The following is a 20,021-nucleotide window of genomic DNA, read 5'->3' as shown; positions in this document are numbered from 1 at the left end:
CATTCCTCCAGTGTTGCTTCATCAAAATCGTGGAACTCTCTACTTAATATTGCGTGTATGTGTATCTGCAACAAATAGACTGCAGCAATTCATAAAGCCAGCTCACCACCACCTTCTCAAAGGCAAATAGGAATAGACAATACATGCTGGCCGCGTCAATGATGCTCATATTCCATAGACAAATTAAAAAAGCTGAAGTTATAGAAAACCATAAATAATGTTGTATACTAAAGACTAATTTGAAGATAAAACTGCAGTTGTCCTAGATAAAGTTCAGAGGTAAACAGTTTACTGAAAGAGCAAAAGATGATATCAAGCTGAGCAGCAGCCCTTTTTGCTTTCTGATCCACATTTAGAAATGCAAAGTAAGTTGGCAGATTCACAGCTTATACAAAATTGTAGCTTAGAGTCCAATAGTATATAAAGGAATTGTAAAAGGACACAAATATTGGCCTGATCTTCTTTGCGGTGGGTCATTATGCTAGTGTAAATGACAGATGGTCACTTTGGCTCATCCTGATGCTGTGTACAAATTGACTGGTTCTCTTGTACTGTGTTAATTACCTGGCAAGCTCCCTGGCTTTTACTGAGGCGTCACACCACTCTGGTAGCAGAGCTTGTTTTGTGAAGAAATTTAGGGAGAATCTTCCTTTTACCAGATGGGAGCTCTGCAGGACCGTGTTGTCAGAGTATCTGTATAGGTCCCACATATAGTTCAGTCCCTTGTGCCCCTCTTCTTATTCCTCAATATTGGACATAAAGGAATAATAGCTGGTTGTGTTCTGTAGGAGTACGTGGTGTGAAACGTTGTAGATGCTATGTTTTCCTCATTTCCATTTTGTTACCATACATCTATCCACATATGAAATGCTGGAGCTTGAGGCAAATTGTTTGAAGCCAATACGAGCAAGTACTCAGAACACAGACAAAATTCAATACAGATAAGTGGAAGACAAATTAAATGTCATAAGTGTATTATGAAAGATGTAGAAATAGCTCAGGATGAACTCGATAGAGATCAGTTGTGATGGTATCAGCACTTAAGCTACCGCAAAGTAGCAACATAAACAGAATGCTAAATGATTTCACTACTTCTGTTGAATACAAGTCAGAAGATTTCAATATTGAAATCTGTAATACATCATGCATGGAAAGCAAAACAAGTAATACAGATACTTGATGAGTAGCATTGTATAGCTGGGGTTTAATTGAAAGGGATCTGGGAATGACATTAAATTTTAAACCAAACATATCAGTTATTTTAGAGCATTGCTTAACAGATCAAAGAGAATGTTTCTAATTTGATAGATCTTGTACACCCACTGTTTATTCATGAAGAAAACCTGAGGGAAAAATTTATAGGCAACAAACCCAGATGTATGGATTAATCTAGATGCCCTGGTGAAAATAACAGCTAAGTGACTTTCAATTTTTCTTTTTCTGCAGAGTGTTGAAAATAAAGTAAAACTAATGGGTTGCTTGTTACCTATGCTTTCAAGACCAGAGTCTTAGGAATCAAAATTCACCAAAACGTAATTACACTGAAGTTATATATAGTTCTGTGATGCTAGAGGTTAAATATTGCATTCCACATGAAACCTGGAAGAATGGCTATAATTGATCAGCTCAAAAACAGAAATTGCTGAAAATGCTCAGCAGGTCTGGCAACATCAGTGGAGGGAAATCAGAGTTAATGTTTTGGGTCAAGTGACTCTTCCTCAAAACTGATGGTAGCTAGAAAGAGGTTGGTCTTTATGCAGAAGATAGAGTGGGGGTAAGGAGTAAACAGTTGGTAGGAATAGAGCCCAAAGAGAAAGAAGAACAATTGAACAGAGGAGTGGATAACGATCAGTCTCGGAGAATGAATAACTACTAATGGGCACTGTTAGCGGCTAATGATGAGTGAATGTAATAGCAGACCAAGTGATAACAAGGCCTGATGTGTGGGATTTGGGGTAAGGATATGGGAGAATGTGCTTCAAGCTCTGAAAATTGTTGAACTCGATATTGAGTCCAGCACCTCATTTTCCACTTGGGATTTCCACAGTCCTCTGGAACAGCACCTCATTTTCCCCTTGGGAACTTTGCAGCCTTCTGGACTCAATATTGTAAAGACAGTTTTAAGGTTTGAGGCACCTTCTCCTGTATGTCTTCTCATCATCTCATGGACACCACCTTGGACACCAGGTTTAGTATTATGTCATGCTGCCACAAGTGAGCTAAGGTGGTGTCTGGTTTGGCAAGGGTCACCTTGCATGTTGAACTGAAGATGACTACATAATCCAGGTACATCAGGATGGACTGGAAATTAAGGTTGCAAAATGCATGAAGGTGGCAAAGGCATTACAAATCTTATCTATTAATAAAGTCCCCCCGATGCCTGTTTGGAATACTGTCTTTACAATTTCATGTTCAGTGATAGTTAATTGGTAAGAACCATGAAGATTACGGAAATTCTTTGTACCTTTGTAGCACTTTGTCAATCACAGGGACAGGCCAAGTATCCTTATGAAATTTTACATTGAGTGCTTGGTAATCAACACAGATCCTCAGTTTTCTTTTTTTAAATCTCTTGAGGACTACGGGCGAAGTCTACAAACTTGATGACACCTTGCTCCAAAGACTTCTTCCTCTCAATCATGGGGTGGAATCCCATGGTAAAGATTCTTTACTGGATAGTCCTCAACGTCACAATCCTGTGGCCTACCAGGTCACAAGATCTGCTGTCATCATCTTGACAGAAAGTCGTCCTCTATCGGGGGAGACTAGAGTCAAAAAGTGTGGCACTGGAAAAGCACAGCAGGTCAGGCAACATCCAAGGAGCAAAAGAATTGACGTTTTGGGCATAAGCCCTTCATCAACAGGCTGCTGGATCTTGGGTTCCTCCAATTCACTGATGTACATCTTTGAAATGAGGTAGTGATGTTTTCTCCAGTTAGACCACTGTCCATGGCAGTAGCAGATTTAAGGATACCTATGGGTGTTCTTGGTTGGAGGTCAACATCTTTGTCACTGAATTTAGCAATCTGCATTCAATACCTACCCTTTTCTCCAACAGTGATGAGAATGGCTCTCAGATTTACACTAGTTGGGACCTCTGCTACAAGTCACACCTGACATTCCAGCAAGGCCTGATGTTAACCAATTGGAGATGACTGGCATGAGTCTTCAAGAACAGTGATAGTGCAGGCAAATAAAAGCAGATAGGCACATCATGCCTGATGGGCACAGAAGCAAAGGTGTCAACCATTACTCATCAGTTTTTCCTTGAGAATCTGACTGAAGAGCTAACTGATGTTTTGTCCCTCATTCAAGTTTGGGCTTTACAGAGATGGGATATCCTTTATTATGGGTACATCGAGTGCTCTTTACCTCTACTCAATGACACCTTTCATAGCCTTGGTTTCTGCTAGTTTTTGATCCAATCAATACTCCAGTGAAAGAATGAAAGGACGTTGAGTTTGAGTGCTTTAAGAGATATCTGAGTATCTTTGGAAAGTATGTATGGTGACAGCTGAGGTCAGTAGATAGGATGCAGAAGTCAGCCCAATTTCCTGCTACTCAAACAGTCCTAGGTTCCTATACAGATTGATACACCTTGAGTGAACATAGTAAGTTGAAAGATTGCTGCAGTGTGGCACGATGCTTCAAACTTGCTAAATTTCCCAGGGGTCTCCCTTGACCATCTTTGACCTTACGGGGCCCTGTAAGGTTTGCACAAGTCCAATATTTGGAGAGGTGTTTCACAGACTAACCCTCTACAAGGAGGGTTGACAGGACAGTGTGTTGTTGATGACACTTAAAGTGTGTTGTTGTCATTTCCAGTGCCCGGTCAGTTCAAAGGGTACTCAGTCTGTTTCATTTCTTTTATGAGAATTTACCACAGTTGGATATCTGATGTGGTTTGCACATTGTCACTTATAAGCCACTCCAGGAGGGGATGGCAGATTTACCTTCTTTAAAGAGTGTTAGTGAATCAGATGAGACTTTATAAAAATTATCTATGGTTTTGTGATCACCATTAGACCAGCTTTTTCAGATTTATTTCCCATCTGCCATGATAAAACTCAGTTCCATTTCCCCAAGGCACAAGCCTAGGTGTCTGGATAATTCATTCAGTGACAATTCCCCTACATCCCCACCTCCCTACGTGACACTACCTTCCCACCAATGTGACATATGGAAATGAGGAGTCATTGGGGTTTTGATTGAAAGGTAGCATAGTGTTGTTAAAGAGCTGGAGTTGATATAAATAGATAAAGCATGATGTGATATCTGTGCCTGAAATACCTGAGAGGTGTTCAGTTTAAAATCATATTTTGTCACGATATCCTTGCCCTGAGCAGAATTTGGAGAGACACTATCAGATGTACGTGCTCCCCTAACTCTGATGCAATGATCTGTAGTAGTTGAAAAAGGCAGCTCATCAGCACCTCCTTGAGGATGGGCAATAAATACTGGTCCAGCCAACGAATCCCATAATCCATGGATAAAAGAAAATGTCAGTGAGCTGTCAGTGTGTGAATTGCTAAGTGTTGCAGCTCCTTTTACATTTGAAGTGTGAGCCTTGACAGATACGTTAAGGACAGTGCCACTGTGGTGCCAACAGTGCTACACTGATAGCTGAACTGAAGTGACAAACATGGATTACATATGAGACATCTGCTGGAGATGTCTGGTAGCCAACTTTCTGTGTATCAGTTCTCTGCAGTGGCAACCTTCCAGTGCTAACTCACATTCATAAGGTTGAGAACCATTGAGTAGATAGTGGAACATATACTGAAGGAGAACAACAGCTCATTTATCTTTAAGCGGCACTGGATTCAAGCTCTCTTGAGTTATCCACAGTGGCTCCTGCAGCCATTTTAGTCCAAGTTGCTTTTATCAACTGGATGACCTCTTACTGTCAGCTTTAGAGAAAATAACTTGCCAATCTCTCCTGGACTGACTTCAGGAGAGCCTTGATGGTTGTGTCACTGAACTATGGCACTGCTTTCTGACTGGTCTCAGCCATCTCCAGGGTGATTGGGGCTATATAGCTGATATTCAGTGATGCTGCTGGGTTGCAGAACATGGATCAGAATGACTTTATAAATGGTGTCTGGAAGTTGAAACTAGGAATGTCCAAGCATAGGATGAAAATTCCTGCCTTTAAAATTTAGATGAAACTACAATGAGCTGAGAAGAATAAAACTATGTGAGAAAATCTGACTTATCACCAATGCAAAATACCTCCTGCTTTTAATATGTCTCCGTACTTATCCTCAAAACATAATATTCTGCCTATTTCTTTTCTTTTAGATGCACATTCAAATTCTCCATTCTATTTCTCCTTAGCCCTCCTTTCACAGTTACACATCTTGAAACTAGAATTTCCCTAATCCTTATTCCAGTTTCCTCTCAATGTCCCAATCCTGCCTTCACATCTGCTTCCTCAAAGATACATTATTTACTTGATTCCCTCTTTTAAAAACATTGTACAAGTGCAGAAACTGGCTTCCTTTCTCTTGATTACATTTTTATCTGCCTTTCTCACAATCCACAATCTCTTTCATCCTTAATATTCCTTCTCGGAACTCAGTGGGGAAATATTTCATTCATGTTGTGCTTCTATCTAGATGATGTCAATTTCTTGTGGCCCTTAAGCACTTTAGACCCATATTTGCCTGGCACTTCTTAACTTATTAATGAATAATGCTGCACAGGCTACCAACAGCAGCAGGCAACTCATTACCATCTTCTCGAGGACAATTCATGTTGGACAATAAGTACAGTACTGGTATAGACAGCAAGACCCACATCCTATGACTGGAATGAAAAAAATCAATCACCATCAAAAGATCTCAATCTTTTTATCTCAAACCTCATTTACAACACCTTTAAATGTGGTGTCCCCTATCGACTTAGAATTATTATTTATTTGTCACATTCTGCACAAATTCACAAATATTTATGCTAGCTTTAAGCAAGTAAAAGTCACGGCAGCACATCTTCTGTTCAATTTTGTGCAGAGCAAGAAAATACTTGGTTTTTTGCAACTTCTAACGTTATCAAGGAACAAATTCTCTGTTTGTTGATGTCTACCTGTCCCAGCTAGTGAGGTGATTAGGCACAATTTAGCATCTAGTCCAGAATTTTCAGTTTTGTGTATTTACCTACTGAATTATATTTTTAGAAAATTTAAATACTGATGTTCTAATCAAATTTCAGTGCCTTCTCTCAAGAGCATTTGTGTAGTGAAAGACAATACCTGCTGTGCACTATTAGACATTCATTCATACTCATCAAAAACCATCTGCAAAAACACTTTAATGAGTCAAATCCAAGTGCGAATTGATAAACCTCTGTTTTTCTTTACAGATGGAAATTGAATAAATAATGAATTATTACTATTCATGCTATGGACCGATTTATTTACTTTGAAAATTATTTTTCTTGCTAGGTAACAATTTCTAAATGGACCTTGTCTATGGCTCAGACCAGGACCCCAGAATGTTCTTTACATTGTGTTGATTAAGGTAATAAAAGGGCTTAATAGCTATTTGCTAACAGCTTGATTGAATCATCTGTAACCTTTTTCAAATTTCGCTCTTGATACATGGGACAGGCGACATGTGTGTCACTGGTTGGGCCAGTGTTTATTGCCCAGTCCTAGTTGCCCTTGGGAAGTTGGTGGTAATTTGCCTTCTTGAACCACATTAAAAATCACACAATTCCAAGTTATAGTCCAATAGGTTTATTTGAAAGCCTAGCTTTCGGAGCGCTGCTCCTTCATCAGGTAGCTGTCTTGAACCACTGCAGTCTATATGCTGTAGGTCGACCCGCAAACCCATTAGGGAAGGAAGTCTAGGATTTTGATCTAGTGACAGTGTAAGAGTATATTTTCATCACAGGATGGGGTGTGGCTTGGAGGGGAACTTGCATATGCATGTTCCCACCTATTTGCTGCCTTTGTCCTTCCAGATTGTGGCGATTGTGGGTTTGGAAGGTGCTGCTCTAAGGACCTTCAGTGAATTTCTGCAGTGAATGCTTAGATGATACATACTGCTGCTACTGAACATCAGTGATGGAGGGATGAAAGTTTGTGGATGTGGTGCCAATCAAGTAGGCTGCATTGTCCTGGATAATGTCAAACGATTTAAATAATGGTGGATCGTTAAGAGTTCTGGAGTGGGCAGAGTGGGTTGTCTTTTTTTTTCTATTTGAGCAGGTGGACTCCAGTTGTGAGCAACGTGAGGGACAATTGCATTCATCAGGCACTTACACAATACACAATACAGGTTAAAACCATGGAGATGCCACTGGGGTGGACAAATTTAAAAATCACACAACACCAGATTGTAGTCCAGCAGGTTTACTTGAAAGCTTGTATTTTCAAATAAACCTGTTGGACTATAACCGGGTGTTGTGTGATTTTTAAATAAGTTAAAACCATCTGTGATCATTGAATCTGAATCTGAAGACATACAGCATTCACTTGGATGGGATAAAAATCCCAGCAAAGTCATCTTCAGCATGTCATTGGTCATGACAGATTGATCATAGTCAACAATGTGAAGCAGAAATAATCACAGACAACCTTAAAAGTGGCACTTGCGGACCACAATTCATAAAGACAAGGTCTCCTAGGCTGCACAAGGGCATAGAGATGATATCCTCTGATCCTCAACTGTAAGTATTTGCCGGATGCTGTTATATGCATTGCTACCTTTCTTGGACGATGTCAGATGGGGAAGTTTTCAATAATCCTACTATATTTACAATGTCCAATTGTATTTAAGTGATGTGATTTGTTCATCAGAATAAAGTCCCAAATGTCAACATTCTATGTACAGCATTCCGTACCTTCCATGGCAGAGTCTTCTATGCCCCACTGTGAGGTCTCACTGTACAGGAGAAAGTGAGGACTGCAGATGCTGGAGTCAGGGTCAAAAGGCATAATCTTGAAACATCGACTCTCCTGCTTCTCGGATGCTGCCTGACCTGCTGTGCTTTTCCAGCGCCATATCTTTTGACTCAGGTCCCACTGTATGTCATTTGTATTTGGAATGTTCCTGCTGACAGCTCACATTATGAAGGACCTGCTCTGTTTTGATAAATTCACTGGAATTGTGCCCAAAGGATCCAGGAGTTATCACCGCTGTGACTGCAGTGCAGCAAAGGATGAGAAAGTTAGGACAAATCAATACATCAGGAAGCCTGGGACCAGCATTAAACTCCAACAAACCGCTGAACAGTTTCCATATGAAGTCACAGGTGAAGCTAGACTCAGGATATGAAAGAGATACAAAAGACCCAGAGTCTATTGTCCTCAATGCCATTTTTTACAGCTAAGCGAGGTGCACTGCCACTAAATGGTGAGATTGTCACACTGTGTCATGCACTGGAATGGTAAATGTGACCTGAAGGGCCATCCTACCAAGATGGCCGCAGCAGGGTAGGTAAGAAGCCCATCTGTTTCTGATCACCAGGCCTACTGCATCCTTCTTCTTTTCTCTTCATTTATACATGTCCAACATCAAAATTAATCTTACCTTCTTTTATTGGCTTTGATAGAGGAATGATGTTTCAGGAGGCTGCTGCAGCAGCAAAGACGGTGTGGTCCGTATCTCATGACTATTGCGGCCGTGTCCTAGTGGGTCCTGTGGAATGGTGCTTTGCTTCGGTGGTGTCAGCATTTTCAGTAGTATGGTGGATCCGGCCCGGGGTTCCATGGCCTGGCCTAGTGGCCTGCTTCAGCAGCACATCCTTGAGGTGGCTCCCTGCAATGTCTTTGGCAGCATGGTGTCTGACCCAGGATTCCAACAGCCAGCAGTTTGGCAGCTTCAATGTTAGCTTTCTGAAAATGTGTTTTTTGTCTTTTCCCTCAGCATTGGGAAACCGTGAGCCATGAATTGAACAAAACTTTGTCTTAACTTTGTTATATATGTGATTTCTGCTATTAACATAGGTGGCAGAGTATGGTGACTTAAACATTTTTCACTGTATTTCTTGTAACAGTACGAGTGACAATAAATTACTATATTTATTTAATAAATTACAATATCCCAGTGACTGTCAAAGTGACAGCTGCATTAAATGTTCATGCAACTGGCTAGTTCCAAGGAAATCCTGGAGACCTGAGTGGGATCTCAAACCTTGATCCACAGTGTATCAAGGTTGTTACTCATGTAGTTTGTTCCAGATCACACTGCTAAATCACCTTTCCCCAGGATGAGGTCCAAGCTGCAGAACAATAGGTTTTATGAACGTAGTTGGCATCCCCAGGTGCAGGGTGCTAACGACTATAAAAGTGTCATGTTGTAAGTGCTGTATCATAAAGCAGCTGTCTTCTGAACAAAAATATGGTTCAATTCAACTGATGTACCACATCTGTGATCATTACTAATATATCCGAGGCACTTGGTATGCTTTCCTTTATTGATCAACTATTGAGTGCAGGAGTTAGGAGTTCATGTTGTGGCTGTACAGGATATCGGTACGGCCACTTTTGGAATATTGTGTGCAATTCTGGTCTCCTTCCTATTGGAAAGATGTTGTAAAACGTGAAAGGGTTCAGAAAAGATTTACAAGGATGTTGCCAGGTTTGTAGGATTTGAGCTATTGAGAGAGGTTGAACAGGCTGGGGCTGTTTTCCTTGGAATGTTGGAGGCTGAGGGGTGACCTTATAGAGGTTTCTAAAATCATGAGGGACATGGATAGGGTAAATAGACAAGGTCTTTTCCCTGGGGTGGGGGAAACCAGAACTAGAGGGCATAGGTTTAGGGTGAGAGGGCAAAGATATAAAAGAGACCTAAGGGGCAACTTCTTCACACAGAAGGCGGTGCATGTGTAGAGGAAGAGGTGGAGGCTGGTACAATTGCAACATTTACAAGGCATTTGGATGGGTATATGAATAGAAAGGTTTTGGAGGGATATGGACCGGGTGCTGGCAGGTGGGATTAGATTGGGTTTGGAATATTGGGTCAGCATGGATGAGTTGAACCAAAGGGTCTGTTTCCGTGCTGTACATCTCTATGACTCCATGACACTATTTGTATCAGGTACCCCAGAAGCTACCGTGATGCCTATATGTGTTAAAACTCTCATGTTTCCCCTTCATGTCGAGGGTCAGATTCTTCCAGGAAATGAGGCTATCCTCTGCAACCATGTCCGATGATTTAATTATGCAACTTCTAATTGAAGGAGAAAGTGAGGTCTGCAGATGCTGGAGATCAAAGTTGAAACTTTATTGCTGGAACAGCACAGCAGGTCAGGCAGCATCCAGGGAACAGGAGATTCGACGTTTCGGGCACAGGCCCTTCTTCAGGAAGGGCCTGTGCCCGAAACGTCGAATCTCCTGTTCCCTGGATGCTGCCTGACCTGCTGTGCTGTTCCAGCAATAAAGTTTCAACTTCTAATTGAAGTCAAGTGTAAACTCAATGAAGTCCAACCTTGAATCAGGGTCCTAGTGAAATGAATGATTCTGCTTCCTGAAGTGGAGCGTCCAGTGCTTGAATTGTTCTGGGAGAGGCTTGCAATACAATCTAGACTGAGTGTGTCTTGGCATCTTTGCATGCAGGGCCCTACACAACTGGAGCTGGCTAAGAGGGGAGGTGATGGACACTGACGAGCTGGAAGACAAGCAGTAGTCTTCAGAGGACGAAGCTGAGGACATTGAGCAGCAGGAACATCACTGTCAGCATGATTGAATGGTACAACAATGGGTGCAAGAAGCCAGACAGGACTGAAATGACGTTTGTTTCCAGTAGATGTGAATTGGGTGGAGTGATCATTTATTGACTGTAAATCTTATTGTTGCTGTTAAGGCTGCTGTCCCCAGAAGCACATACAGCCCTTTTCTGTTTTTCTTTTCTTTGCCTTTGCAGTTATTTAATAAAACATTAACGCTTTTAACTAATGAAGGCTTTCAAGTATGTGATGCTTCCACATTGAACAACGACAAGAAATTGTGTATTTGGGAAAGAATAGTATTCCCTTAGACAGGGTTCAAACGTTGAATAATGTTAAAAGACAGGTAACCTGTGCAGCTTAGTTCCTGTAGCTGCAGTTACATTGACTGTCGTGATGTAGATTAACAATGTATTTATGAATGTGATCTTCTATTTCCAATGAAGTGTCACTGTGCCAAGTATATGCCCTTAGAAGCTGTTCTTTATCATTTTGCATCCAGCACGTTTTTGATGAGAGGTTATTCGTGGCTGGCAACAATTGACCTGTTAAACAGCTGGGCTTTAAATATAGCACCAATGGTGGAAATCCTGAAAGATCCTCGTCCTGGCAAGTACCTCTGTCTTTGGTGAGTACACAATAGCACAAGCATGTAGCCATAGTGAGTCCAATATATAAATAATCATCCAAACAGTGGAGAATTGTCAAACACATCTATAGCCTGGTTAAGAGATTTCTACAATTAATTATCCAATACTTGTACTCATATGCTTCACAAAGTCAAGATCTATTTGGAGAGATAACTCACTTAGGTTCACAGAGACAAATCCTCCATGAAACTCTCCAAATTAAATGCTCAGGCTGAATTTAACAGGATGAGAATTGAAAGTATGTGTAAAGATAAGGAATTATTCAGCTCTTCTTCAAATTTAGACAATGAGAACCTATTGGCCATTTTAGATTAATTAAGCCACAATGGTCCCTTTTCAATCTGAGCATTGAAGAAGATAGTTCTCAGGCCTCCTACATCAAGATGTGATAGTTTTTTGAATGGTGAATCACTGAAAGACACACAGCTTACTGAAAATGGAAATCAGGATTCCCAGCCTCTCTTGTATTTCTTTTTGTGATGACCATTGACTTTAAGAGAGATTGGAGAATATTGGTGTAAGGTAGAGTACTGATTTCCCACCTCCCCCATTTTCACACTTCACAAAGTAAAATTCACACCAGTGTACCCAAGCGTTACATCATTAATTGCAGAAATCTCTTAACCAGGTTATGTAGAAAAATAGAAAATAGGTGCAGGTGTAGGCTATTCGGCCCTTTAAGCCTGCACCACCATTCAGTAAGATCACGCAATCTCAGTCTCTCATTCCCACTTTCTCTACATATGCCTTGATCCTTTTACAATGCTTTTGGCAGACAAGAACCAGACATCATACTAAAGCAAACTGATGAATATCTACAAACGATATTGGTCCAAGAGTGTGAGGGAGCTGCATGTGTAACCTTCCACTTATCTGAAGGAGTCAGACTGTTGTGCAAAACTATGAACTGGTAACTAAGCAAAGTCAGGTTTATATCATCACCTTTCTTCAAGAGGATCTTGACAGTCCATACCCTGCCACCCCATTCACTCAGCCTTGCCATTGGCCTGTGTGTGTTGAGGTAAATTAATAATGTGTACAATTCAGTGAGGCATTTGAAGAAGTCACTAATGATCTGTGGGATGTTATCTGAATACTATGTGTGACAAAATTCTCTGAGCACAATGAGAACTGACATCAGGGTGGGGCCATATAGCTACTTGACCTCCAGTTATCAGAATAAAAGAAAATGATGATGAGTCACATTTTACTCTGAAGACAAACTGATCTATATTGAGACATTCCCATTGACACGAGAGGAAAATGAGGTCATTAAGGGTTCTTTTCCTTCTTGCTGATAGATAGGATATATGCAAAGTTAGAGACCATGTTTTCAATTGCCTTTGATATACCAGGTCAGCAGACAAAGTTTTGGGCCTGTGTCTGGCACTTGGTAATGTGCAGGTGACTGTGCTGTTGGCTTTGGAGAATGCTCAGCCTGATGAGCTTGTGAATAATAATATGGTTGTTATTGGAATAGGAGGCTACGGTGCTGTGTTTTTCAAATTATTGTTTTAGAATGCAATTAATACATCCATCATCAGGCCAACCAGTACTGTGAAATTATTAGTTATAGGAAAGGCTTTACAATAGGCCACTGTGACTAAATTGGCAGGTCAAGAGATTGGGAATTCTGCAGTGAGAGTAAGCTCATGTCCAGATTCTCCAAGAGCTACCTAACAACTAGAAGGCACAAGTCAGGGGTATGGAGAACACTATCCACTTGACTGGATGAATGCAGCTCATAGGTAGAAGACTCTAGGAGCCCAACACCATCCAGGACAATGCAGCTTCCTTCTTGGCACCCTATCCATTACCTCAAACATTCACTCCATCACTGATGCATAATGACAGTGGTATGTATCATATATAAAAAGCACTGGAGCAATTTACCAAGCTCTCTCAACAGTATCTTCCAAATTCCTAGCCTCTATCACTTAGGGCAGCAATTGCGTGGGAATACCATAATTGTCAAGTACCTTTCCAAGCCACATAGTATCTGGAATTAATTAATTATTGTTACCATCCCCTCACTGTTGCTAAGTCAAAATCCTGGAACTCCCTTCTTAGCAGCACTATAGTTGTGCCTACACCAGGTGAGCTGCAGTGATCAAAAGGATATGATTTGGAGATGCTGGTGTTGGACTGGGGTGTACAAAGTTAAAAAATCACACAACACGAGGCTATAGTCCAACAGGTTTAATTGGAACCACTAGCTTTCAGAGCTTTCGGAGTTGTGACAACCACCTGATGAAGGAGCGGCACTCCAAAAGCTAGTGCTTCCAATTAAACCTGTTGGACTATAACCTGGCGTTGTGTGATTTTTAACGCCAAAAGGATAGTTTATGCCCACCTTCTCAAGAACAACTTGGAATGAACAACAAATGCCAGTATGATTGTATTCCAAAGTAAAGAACAAAAGGATCTTACTGCCCGGATGCAGTTTTTTCCAAGGATGAGGAAAACCACTCTACCTTGCAAAAGTAATCATTCTTTATTTTCACGGCTCTTGTGAACCTTCAAGGTTACTCACCTCACCATTGGCAAGTATGCTTTCAACTCCCTTAGCTCTATTTTAATGTGGGCCTGAAATATTGAAAAATGGTTAATACAGAGGAGTGTCAAAAAGTAGGATTCAGCATAGTGATGTCACATGGACTTGTCAGCAGAACAGCTGATCATGAAGGAGTGAAACCTAGCACTTGGTCCACCTCAAAGTCTCTGTAACAATGTCAATCACATCAATGTAATCTGTAACTAATTGCAAATGTACAATCAACTATATATAGTTAACAGCAAGAGACTCTTCTAGTTAGACTAGAAGCATATTCATAGCTACTCTAGACCGAACAGGCCATGTATTTCCTACATTTAAAAAGGATAGTGGCAGCAGCTTATACAGCATAATAAGGTGACACGCACATATAAGATACCCTAAGCTCTGGAATTCCTCGCTTAACTTCCTTACCTGCTTTAATTCCTTCAAGGCGCTCTTATAACCTACCTCTTTGATCTGTCCTAATACCTCCTTATGTGACAATGTGTCACATTTTGTTTGATAATATTCCTGTTAGATGCCTAGGGACATTTTACAGTTCTTAGGGCACTATATAAATGCAAATTGCTGTTGTGTGAGCCAGTTCAACGACTACAGGCAAACTGATAACTGTTGGTGATTTTTCTGACTGATCTTGCTATCATCCAACATTCAAACATCTGCACTTCCAGCAGGGAATTAGAAGCCCTGCACAATTTTCTGATTCTTAACCCAGAGATGCTGAAGAATAAGTGGAACTTTTACAGATGAGATTAGCTAATTGTCCACGGATAGAGCTTACATCCTACTTGGTCTCTGTTGCATAGCTATTCATCATCATAACTAGCTCAGGCATCGATGCAGCTATAATATTTTTAATCCTTTATAAATTAGCTCTTCTCTACAGTTAAGCACTTGGTAATAATTCTGCTTTTTCCTCATGAGAAGGAATTTTATAGTCATGGATTTTCAGTATCTTGCTTCTAGAAAGAACTGTATGTATTTTCAGTAATGCATACGTGCAATTTCAATGTTCTGAGGTACTATAATTTTTTAAAATCTACTATTCAAATTTTCGGAGGAAGGAAGCTAATTTTTAGATATTTTGGGATCACTATGCTGCTAATATTAATTATCTTTTCATTTACAGTTCTTTACGCTGTATCTGATAGAATAGCTACATATTGGAATTAGAAAATGCTGGTAGAATTTTATCAGTTGCATTACTGCCACAGTAGTGGCAATTGATTGTGGTGCTGCTTGAAATTGTAATTATGTGATGTGAGTAGAATTTCAGCTCAACAATGTGCCAGTTAATCATGTCGCATTAAAGGAGCATAGTTTTGGGGAAATAAGGATATGTCAGTCCTGGTTCATTATTGTATGTGGTTTTATGTTGAGAAATAGAATTCATCAATATAAGTGTTAATTTATAGACTCTAACTTTATCAACATAATTCTAGCAGCTGTGTTAACCGAACTTCCAATGGCACTTATTTCATGAACTGTTATTGTTAAAGGGACTGACAACACCACACACTACTAATTTGTCACTCAAGCTTAAGAGCAGATGTTTCCAGATTTATTGGATGAAAATCTTGAGTTTATTGGCTCTAACTGATCAGTATTGAATGTGTGTGTTAATTTCAAACAACTCCAACATGGGAAACGTATGCACAGAACAAAGCTGCAATTAATGAGATCCTAGTCAGCAATCTAATAGATTGTTAAGCGCAAAGAATTATTTAGAAAACTAAACTTCCATAAACTCTAACCCTAAATAGCTCTTAAATAATACAAGCTTTCATAGGAGCTCAGGGAGTGCTCAGGCATCTAAGAAAAATGCCCCAATTCCTCAGTTTAAAAGCAACATTCATTGTGGCTTCTTTTCAAGCACCTTTACTGCAGTATTTCTTGAGATGGGAAAACGTAAATGCATTTCTATGTAACACTTTTCTGATCAAGATGAACTGACACATCAGGCCAAGGAAGTTCTGACCAATCTGTCCAACTCCCAGTGACAGTCAAGATCTCCGTGTTTGGGTCTCCGTCTTTGTGGCCATACTACATTATTGTTCTTTGAGAGGGCTGTTCTTGGGCAGTGAGTAAGCCAATCCTACTCACATTAATTTCATGCAGCACCACTTCACATTTAATAGCCATTTGATAGAAGGTTTGAATACTATGTCATTTTCCAAAAGGGTCAGTTGACAGCTCCCACATTAATTTCACCAGCTTTGAGGTTTTGCTAGTCAATCTTTTTGCTTAACCAGCATTTAGAAAGGTTGTACGATGCATTTGAAATATTTATAGATCTTGTAAAGGTTAACATATTCTTTTGACTCCATAGTCAGCTTCTTATCTTTCCCAGAAGATGAACCTGCTTGTGACTTGTAAGTGTTAAACTTGTTGTTAGATTATATTACACTTTTTTAATCACTGGAAATCTGGAAAGATGGAGACATAGTAGGGACGTCGCAGAACTCATTATCCAGAGATCAAGGCTAAAGCTCTAGGGACAAAGGTCACCATTGCAACTGGTGGGACTTGAATTCAGTCAAAACATCTTCAATCTAAAGCTGGTACTGGTGACCATGACAGCACTTTTTGTAATTAAAAAACACATTTAGTTCTCTAAAGTCATTTACAAGCAAAGGAGTGGGTGAAATTTGGCCTGCTCTACCATTCAGCTTGCTCATAACTTATTTTCCACCTTAATGTTATTTTCCTGCACTATTCCCAAATGAATACTTGAAATATCTCTGTGATAGTTAATCAATGACTAAGCCTGCACAGATCCACTGGAGTAGAGGACATAAAAAGATTTATTAAGCTTTGGGTGAAAAGATTTCACCTTATCCACATTCTAAATGGCTTGCCTATTCTTCTAAGACTTTGGTTGCTGGTTCTTGACCACCCTAGCCTTGGTAACATCCTTTCTGTAGCTGTTGAGCCCTGTAAGAATTTTGAATACTTCAAAAAGATCACCTCTCATTCTTCTCAGCTCAAAAGTACTCAAGTCCAGCCTCATCGATCTCTTCTCATTGAACAATCCTGCCATTCCAGGAATCAGTCTAGTGAATCTTTGTTGCACTCCATTTGTACTGTGAAATCTATCCTTCCTTGGGCAAAACCGAAACTATACACCGTACTCCAACTGCTGTCTCACCAAGGCATGTCATTTTTGGCAGCAAGGTATTTCATTCCTGTGTTCAAATCCTCTTGCTATAAAAGCCAGCACACATTTTAATTATTATTACACCTGCATGACAACCTCCAGTGATTTATGAACCAGGGCACGCAGGTCCTTTTGCATATCAACACTTCCCAATTTCTCACTATTTAAGAAATACCTTGGATTTTTATTCTTCATACTAAAGTGGATAAATTTGCATTCTTCCGCATTATGTACCATCTGTCTTCTCCTTGCCCATTCAGTTAGCTTATCTTAAATCCCCTTGAAGCTTCTTTGCATCCTGTTCACAACTTGCATTCCTACTTGACTTTGCATCAGTAGCAAAGTGGAAACACTTGCTAACATTAGGGAAGGAAATCCTTAGCAAATCTTTCCTACATATCACTCTCGACCCATGGCAATATGGTTGACTCTTAACAGCCCTCAGAAATTGTCCAGCACGCCATTCAATTCAAGGACAATTAAAGAGAGACAACAAATGCTGGCAGTGACTCTTCCATGCCATGAAAGAATAAAGGAAAAATAATCTGCTGTATTTTTGTAAGAACGTGATTCTTTGAGAGTATTGTGGAGCATAAATGTATAATTTTTTAAACAAAGTTTCTTTGAAATTTGCAATATTTAAGAAATTATACATTTCTTTATTTCATAAAGAAACTATATGTCTGGCTAATTATTTTTCGCAAAGTAAGCTTTGGCACTTACTTAAGTTACTTAGTTGTCCTAGAACGCTTTGTATGTTCATTGGTCTCAGAGGCAGAAAGTCTGCTTCTGCCTGATAGCAGGGAGTTAAGAACAGATAAGCTAGGAAATAGATGAATGGAAGGCATTTGTGTTATTAAAACAAAATAACTGCTACTTACTCCATATGTCAGCAATGAATTTTAAACAATACCTCACAAAATGGTATCATATAAATTCAGATACCATCTTACTCTATTCTTTTTCACATTTTCGGTTTGAAAGGTCACAAGCAAGTTTCATTTGTACACATCTTTCAGCAGTTAGACATGGACAGCTTCAGCATTTGAGAAGTGGTACTGTCATTGGTGAACATCACCACTTCTGACCTTATGAAGGGAACGTCGTTGATGAAGCAGCTAAAGTTGGTTGGGCGAAGGACACTACCATGAGCCAGATATGACTCCAACCAGTAAAGAGCTTTGTCCCAATTCATACTGATTCCAGTTTTGCGAGGATTTCTTGATACCACACTTGGTCAAATGCAGTCTTCATGTCAATGTTAGTTATTTTAGTTTATGCCTCGATGCTACCGCCCAATGGCCCTAACGTCAGTGGTCATGAAATGCTTTGAAAGGCTGGTCACGGCATTAATCAACTCCAGCCTCCCCACTACTCTTGACCTACTCCAATTTACCTATCAGACCAACAGATCCACGTCAAATGCCACATCACTTGCTCTTCACTCCTCCCTAAACATCATGACACCAAGAACAGCTACGTAAGAATCCTACTCATTGACTACAGTTCAGCCTTCAACACTATCATCCCCTCGAGACTGATTACTAAACTTAGTGATGTCAGACTAAGCCCCACTCTCTGCAACTGGATCCACAGTTTCCTGACCCACAGGACACAATCAGTGAAGACTGGGGACAATATTTCATCCTCACTAACACTCAACACTGGAGCCCCCCAGGTGTGCGTACTCAGTCCCCTACTGTACTCACTGTATACCCATGACTGCGTCGCCAAATACCAGACTAATGCTATTTGCAAGTTCGCTGATGACACCACCATAGTCATTTGAATCTCAGATGGCGATGAAACAAACTACAGATGGGAGGTGGAAGACCTGGAAAAATGGTGCACTGAGAACAATCTAGTTCTCAATGCCGGCAAAACTAAGGAACTCATTATTGACTTTCGGCAGGATGTTACTCATGCCCCCTACACATTAACAGCACAGAGGTGGAGCGAGTGGAGAGTGTCAAGCTCCTGGGAGTGGTCATCTGCAACAAGCTTCCTTGGACTCTTCATGTGGATGCACTGGTTAGAAAGGCCCAACAACATTTTTTCCTCAGGCAGCTGAGGAAATTTGGTATGATTTCAAATACCCTTGCCAACTTTTATAGGTACGCCATTGAAAGCATTCTGTCTGGATGTACTACTACCTGGTATGGCAACTGTACCATTCAAGATCGGAGACAGTTACAGAGAGTGGTGAACTTGGCCCGGAAACTCACAAAGGCCAACTTCCCATCTATAAAATCCAGGTTCGTTCTCAAAGATCCATCCCACCCTGGCAATGTTTTCCTACAACCTCTACCATTGGGGTGAAGATACAGAAGCCTGAACACACACACCAGCTGGTTTCATAACAGTTTCTACCCCACTGTTGTTAGAATACTGAATGGACTCACAAACTCTTAACATTCACCCGTACCTGTGTTTTTGTTTTTGCCGCTGTTTACCTAATATTTACTTATCTATGCTAGTTGACTATGTGACCTGCCTGTATTGCTCGCAAGACAAAGCTTTTCAACACTGTTAATGACATCTTCCATCACTTTATTGGTAATTGAGAAGAGACAGATAGGGCAGTAATTGATTTTTCATGTATAGGAAATTACTGGGCAATTTCTGTATTTTCTGTGTTGTAGCTGTACAGGACCAGTTTGGCCAGTATGACACGTTCTGGAGCACAAGTCTTCAGTGCTATTGCTGGAATGTTGTCAGGGCCTTAGCCCAGTGCATCCAACATTTCTTCATATCAAATGGAGTGAATCAAATTGCTATAGACTGTCGCCTGTGATGAAGGATGCCTTTAATCCAAGATGGATCATCTACTCCTGGTTGCAGATTGTTGTGAATGCTTAAGCCTTATCATTTCCATTGATGTGCTGAGCTCCCCCATTCATAGAGATGAGACCATTTATGCAGCTTCCTCCTCCAGTGAGTTGTTTAATTGTCCACCAGCATTGTGGCAGCACTGCAGAGCATAGAT

This window comes from Chiloscyllium plagiosum, unplaced genomic scaffold (assembly GCF_037043375.1).
Source record: "Chiloscyllium plagiosum isolate Xiang-an unplaced genomic scaffold, Cpla_swu_hap1 HiC_scaffold_16, whole genome shotgun sequence".
Lineage (NCBI taxonomy): Eukaryota > Metazoa > Chordata > Chondrichthyes > Orectolobiformes > Hemiscylliidae > Chiloscyllium > Chiloscyllium plagiosum.
This window is presented reverse-complemented; position numbering follows the sequence as displayed.